This window comes from Arachis hypogaea, chromosome 3, assembly GCF_003086295.3.
Source record: "Arachis hypogaea cultivar Tifrunner chromosome 3, arahy.Tifrunner.gnm2.J5K5, whole genome shotgun sequence".
Lineage (NCBI taxonomy): Eukaryota > Viridiplantae > Streptophyta > Magnoliopsida > Fabales > Fabaceae > Arachis > Arachis hypogaea.
Window position 1 is genome coordinate 91556059 of NC_092038.1, and position 6858 is coordinate 91562916.

At 41.6% G+C, this 6858-nt stretch overlaps 1 non-coding gene across 1 annotated transcript; it reads left to right on the top strand.

Annotated features, from left to right (window-relative positions):
• Positions 1-5683: 5683 nt before the first annotated feature.
• Positions 5684-5787, top strand: LOC112793254 (small nucleolar RNA R71). Its single transcript, XR_003197957.1, has one exon. It is a non-coding gene; the product is annotated as a small nucleolar RNA R71 (small nucleolar RNA).
• The last annotated feature ends 1071 nt before the right edge of the window (positions 5788-6858 follow it).

Here is a 6858-nt window from a genome sequence, read left to right on the forward strand (position 1 = left end):
GTTTGCTTGTCCCTAAGCAAGTACTGAAGCATAAGAATGATGAATGAAAGAACAAGAGGAACAAGTTCTTATTATTGGAGTTAAGTTCTTGGTCCTTGGGGTTTCATGCATAGCAATTTAGGTTCATTCCTTCACTGGTTTTCAGGTCCTTATCATGCTCTTGAATACTCGCTTGATTGCATCCTATGAGATCCTTATTCATTGATCCCACCTTTCCTTTTAGGGTTTATTGCATTCTTTTAGGCTAAATGCTTTGTGAGGGGGTGACTCTTTAAGATAAGCTTTTAGCCAACACTCCCAAACCAGTTGGTTCAAGGTCCTAGGTGTTGAGACACCCCTAAGGACCTACTCCCTCAAGTCTCTCTCCCCCACACATGCACACCACAGGCATATGGTTTGTTACTTTATTTCTTGAGACCTTGGTGTCCAGCACCTCTTTGGGTTACTAAGTGCTCTGTAGCAAATGTTGTTCTTGATAGTGGACTTTCAGCTAATAATCCCGGGTTAGTTAACCCAAGTTACCAAGTGATAAGGCACCCCTGAGAGCTTATTCATCCAAGCATATCCCTTCCACAGGAGCACCACAGACACATGCCTCAAGATTCAACCCTTGGTGCCTAGCCTTATTTCTTATTATTTTTCTTTCTTTTTGAAACTCTTATTGTTATTTTTCTTTTTCTTATTAGGATTTTGTTGTTTGGCTAATCTCATAGAATGTGTTTCAAGCATGTGATTTAGAGCATATAGTTGCCTATATACCTTGTTGGTGAACCAACTTAGCTAATCAATTACCACACCACAAACATTGAGAACTTACTCCACAAGATGAACCCCACTCTAGTTTTTCATAACATCCTCTTTTATTTAGCTTAAAGGACAAGCATACATTTTAGCAGAGTGAAAATGATAATTGGGAACTTAGACCAACACACATAGACCTAAGCAATGAAATCTTAAAGACAAAATTGAAAATTCTTAAGCTACTATGGAAGCATGTTCTATTTCATACATGATTTTTCTTATTTAAAACTTGAAAAAGATAGAACGAAGAGGGAACTCCACCACCTTTTACTTCTGGGGATGCTCATGCTCTCTCTTTTGTTTGTCCTCTTTGTGTCCACTTGCGCTTCCCTGTATCCGTGTCATTCTGACTCTTTTTCAATCTTCCAGTGCCTTCCTTACTTATTCATGAGTCTTTTCTGCTCTTTCTCTTTCTTCTTGTGCTAATTCATCCTTTACTTCCTCATATCTTGTGATCCCCGGGTGTAATACATGCAGTTGTTTGATTAAATATCGAAGCCTGGCTTGAGTGTTTACATGATATCCAATCTCACTCATATAGACTCCTTTTGAGAACGCTCTGTATTCATCGAAGAGATCTGCCTGTTCTCTTTGTTTCCGATGCATCTCATGATTGTGTGCACCTAGAGTGCTTGGATGTTGTTTAGCTTTTGGATGGCTTCTTGTTGTTGATCTTGCTTTTGGTTCAACTTGTGGAAGGATTCACTCCACGGTCTCCCTTGTTCCAGTTGCTGCTCCATCAGTTGCTTTTGCCACTCCCCTTGTTGATTCATCCTTCTAGAGAATGATTCTTCTTGGCGATCCATCATTTGCAGTTGAAGCTTCTTCTGTGCCCCTTGATTCTCCATGTATTGCCTAGATAAGCCATCAATGGCTTCTTGTAATTGGTGCATGTCTAAAGTGGTTGGGGCTTGCTCCTCTGGGTTTTGTCTTTCTTCAACTTGATGGGCTGGCCTCTTTCTTATTCTTCGTTGAGGTAAGGGAGGTGCAACGACATGCATCCGTCGGAAAGTAATTGGGATGTCGACTTTTATCCACTCGGGGTTTCCATCTTCGAACACCACCCTAGCCCTTGCGCACAGACGGAAAATGGTGCTGGGGTAGCCTAACTTTTCCTCCAGAATCACTTTTCTTATCGAACTTCCGAATGCCTTGAGCTATGAGTTCGTGAACCTTGATCTCCCCCCCCCCCCTTTGAGTATACATTGTACCATCATTGCTCTCTTACAGTTTACCTCTGAGTTATTTCTGGCGGGAAGGATGGATCTCCTTACAATCTCAAACCACCCCTTTGCTTCAGGTGTGAGATCCCTTATCTTAATTAATTTGGGCTTCCTATGGGAATCTCTTACCCAATCCGCTCCTAGTATGCAGATATATTCCACAATCTGGTCATAGTTGGGATTGCTATCTATTTTGGATTGATAGCTCTCTTCTACGAATGGTATGGTTCATAGCTTTAACACCCTCATGATGTTCATGGGACTAAAATCCACTGTTACCCCTCTTACGAAGCTTATATAGGATTCATCGGCCCTATCATACCTGACTGCATTTGCATAAAACTCTCTTACAAGTGTTGCATTTACTTTTGTGACCAGATCAGTGAGGAGCTCCCATCTTCTCTTTTCTACCTTCTCTGTGATTCTGGGGCACTCATTTTTCTTGACTTGAAAGCATAGCTCATATATGATCTCTTTCTCAACCATCCACCCAAATTGTAATGCATGGTGAAAGGTTCTAAATTTTTTCTCATCAAAAGGGGGTTGCTCCAAATGCTCCTTCCCTTTTCTTCTTTTAGAGCTCGATGATGCCATGAGTAGGAATTGGTATGTGAAGGTGTTGAGAAGTATGGGTTGATGATGGAAATTGGCCAGGTTAAGATAGGGTGTAGCTTAGAGGATTGTGCTAACGTGTTGAGGGTAGAGGTGTTGGGTGTGTGTTTCGAAAGAAAGAAGAGAGATGAAATGAAATGATATTTGAATATGGAAGGATATAGAGTGGGGGTCCTTTATATAGGAGGATGATGGGATTGAAGGGTGTGGATTGATAGAAAAACCCAATGGTGGATGGTTGGGGTTTGGTACGGAATGAGCACAAGGATCACCACTTTTATGAAGTGATTGGTTCGGTCTCCAAGGCGATCTTTCTCCCAATGTTGCATGGTAACACTTCCCAAGGTACTCCCCTTGAAGACATGTGTGTAGTTCCCTTGGTGAAGTGGCCGAACCACACCCCTTGGGTTATCCCATCGGTTCCCTCCAACATTCCCTTCAATTCCCTTGCAAGACAAAAGAAAAGAGAGATATTAGTTTGAATTGTGGTGGAAAAATAAGGATGGGAGGCTAACTACTTTTTTAAATTTTTGCTTTTGACTAACTAAGTGCCATTCATGAATGCAAACCAACCGACCAACTAAGTATTCATGCATGCAACATTGGTGACACCAAACTTAGTTTGTGACCATGTGGTGTAAAAAGATTTGATTAAGGCTCTAAGATTGACATGCTATGAATTGTATCCATGTCTTCTTAGGGTGCTTTGAACACCAAACTTGTTGTTCACTATATGCTACATATAGAGATTCTTCTAAGTGCTTGTCAAAGTTGATTTGGAATTCATGAACCTTGCTTTATTAACTACTTTAAAAATCCTAAAAATTACTGAAAGGATATAAAACATGCATTGCCTCCCATGAAGCGCTTCTTTAGCGTCATTAGCTTGACGTTTGGCCTTTGTCAGGGTGGTTGGTAATGTCTCAAATCTTCCTCTCTTGCAGTGAATCTATCTCCGTTGGCTTTATTTATAACCCCCACATGTTCCAAGGAGAGAATTCTGCCGATGGTGTACACTTGAGGTAGCTGAGATGGAATGGTGGGGAGATGAGGTGGGATAGATGGGAAATGAGCAGAGATTACTTCATCTTCTGGAGAGAAATCCTCTGTAGAGATCTTCTTGTTCCTCCATCCCCTTGGTGCCTTCTTCCTTGTTTCTTTTAATGCTACCTTGCTCCTTGTGGCCTCTTTTTCCAAGGAAATTTTGTTGCTGGTCTCATATGACTCCGGTGGGTTTATCTCCTCTTAGGTTACCCTTGGCTGTTGTTCCTGTTGACTGTTTTGCTTGTCAACTAAAGGGATTCCCAGGTGCAGTGTTTGTGCTTCCGTGCTTGTTTCTTCCACCAATGCTTTATTGTGATCCTCCCTTGATTCCTTATTTTCTTGATCTGCTTCTTGTGAGGGTTTGAAGACATCGAAGGTAAGTTGTTCATCATGTATCCTCAGTATTAGCTCTCCTCCCTCCACATCTATAAGTGCTCTGGCTGTGGCTAGGAATGGTCTCCCCAATATGATTGGATGGAGGTGACTCTCTTCCATCTCCAAGATAACAAAGTCTGTGGGGAGGAAGTAGTTCCCAACCTTCACCAACACATTTTCAACCACTCCTATTGCTTGGTTTTGTCATCTAACTTGATGATTACATCCGTGGGCGTTAGCTCATTGATTTGAAGCTTCTTCATGAGGGATAAAGGCATTAAGTTGATGCTTACTCCCAGGTCATAGAGTCCTTTATCAATCCTTGTTTCTCCTATGGTGCAAGGGATGTGAAAGCTCCCTAGGTCCTTTCTTTTTATAGGCAACTCTGTTTGGATGAGAGCACTGCACTCCTTATTCATCACTATTGTTTGCCCTCCCTTTATTGAATTTTTCTTGGTTAGTAGTTCTTTCATACACTTAATGTATGAGGGCATTTGTTGGAGAGCCTTGATGAATGGTATGTTTACATGGAGGGATGCAAACATGTCGAGGAACCTTGAATACATTCTCCTTTCTACACCCCCTTGAGTCTTTGGGGAAAAGGTGCATATGGGTTTAGAATTTCCTCCCTTAGCTCCTTCCTTTGTGTGGGGTTGGTTTCTTGGTCACTCTCTTCTTGCTTCTCTGCTGGAATATCTTGAGAGTGTTCTAAATGTTTGTTCAGTTTTTCCACACTCCCCTTATCACTTATAGTGACCATCTTACATTCTTCCCATCTTACCTTATTTGCTTTACCTCTCTGGTTTTTCTGTGTGTCACTTGGGAAGCTATCAGTAGGCTTGGGAATCTACTGAGAAAGATATCCCACTTGAGACTCTAGCCTCTTGATGGTGTCTCCCTGGTTTTTGATATTAGCTCCCACTTCATCCTTGAACACTCTATTGTCTTGGACTTCCTTACATATACCTTCAAGTAGAGTCTCAATTCTGGAGAGTCTATCTTCGAGTGGTGATGGTGATTTGAGGTAGGAGGGGTGAGAAGGGCCATTTTGGTTTTGATGTGGATGTTGAGAGGTACTATTGGGTGGGTGTTGATATGATCTCTGTGTGGAATGATGGTGAGTTGCATTGTTGTTGGGGTTGTGACGTCTTTGATCCTGGCCTTGATCTTGTTGATTTCCCCACCCAAAGTTTGGGTGGTTCTTCCAACCAGGATTATAGGTTTTGGAGTATGGGTCATGGGCCTGCCTAGGTGAGTTCCCAATATAGTTGGCTTGTTCCCAATCACTCTCTTCCTTTGTATTTGCTCCTTCTTAAGCTGATGATGAAGTGGTGACTGCAGCAACTTGGTTCCCTTCCATCTTCTTGGTGAGGTCGGCTAACTGCTTGGTGATCATCTTGTTTTGAGCCAGCAGTGCGTCCATATGGTTTAGCTCCATCACTCGTCGAGTGTTACTCCTTTCAGAAGCATAAAAGTAGCTATTCTCAGCTACAGTCTCAATGACATCTATGGCTTCTTCAATGGTCTTTTTCTTGTTTAGAGATCCCCCGGATAAATGGTCTACTGCCTTCTTTGATTCATAAGAAAGGCCCTCATAGAAAATGTGTAGTTGCACCCATTCATTGATTATGTCTGGTGGGCACCTTCTTGTTAAGCCCTTAAACCTCTCCCATGCCTCATAGAGAGTTTCATCATCTTGTTGCCTGAAGGTTTGTACCTCAGCTCTCAACTTGTTGATTCTTTGAGGAGGGTAGAATCTCGCCTAGAATTTGTTCACCACATCTTCGCAGGCTGTTAAACTCTCATTCGAGAAAGATTCCACCATTTAGATGCTTTGTCCCTAAGTGAAAAAGGGAACAAAAGTAGTCTATAGACATCCAGATGAATACCATTAGACTTCACAGTATCACATATCCTTAGGAAGGTGGTTAGATGTTGATTGGGGTCTTCTTGGGTGCTTCCTCCGAATGCACAGTTGTTCTGAACAAGGGTGATGAGCTGGGGCTTCAGTTCAAAGTTATTGGCATGTATAGTTGGCTTTTGGATGCTACTTCCATAATTTCTTGGGTTTGGGTTGATGTAAGAGCCTAGAACTCTTCTCTCTTGTCCATCATGATTCACTGGGCCTTCTCTGGCATGGTTGTGAGCTTCTTCTTCATGGTGGTTCTCCATATTCTCCTTTATGTCTGTTTTAAAATACTCCTCTTCTTCCTCAGCACCAACTACTCTCTTCCCTCTTTCTTCCCTCCTTAATCTAAGGAAGGTCCTCTCAGGTTCAGAATAAAAGGAAGTTGAAGCTCCGCTTCTTCTACCTGTCATACAACCAACAGAGCAAAAAGCAAGAAAGAAAATAAATGAAGAAATTACTCTTGTTAGAATGGCTATTAGTGTGAGTGGTGCAATATATCAAATAGTTAGTGGGTTAGTGAACTAAATGGTAGATAGCCAGAAAAACAGATGAAGAAGAAAGAAAATAGAAACGAAACAGCTAAACTGGAAGTAAATGACTAAGATGAAATAATCAAAACAAAGAAAATTGCTCAATCTAGTTATCCTCCAACTTAATCATTATCGATACAAAATCAATCCCCGGCAACGACGCCATAAACTTGATGCACGGAAACTTGTCTCTCAACAAATTTCCCTTCGGCAAGTATACCGAATTGTCGTCAAGTAAAAACTCACAATAGAGTGAGGTCGAATCCCATAGGGATTGATTGGTCAAGCAACTTTTAATTGGAGGAATGTTCTAGTGAGCTAAGTAGAAGATGAGTTGATAATTGCAGAAAATTAAATGGCGGGA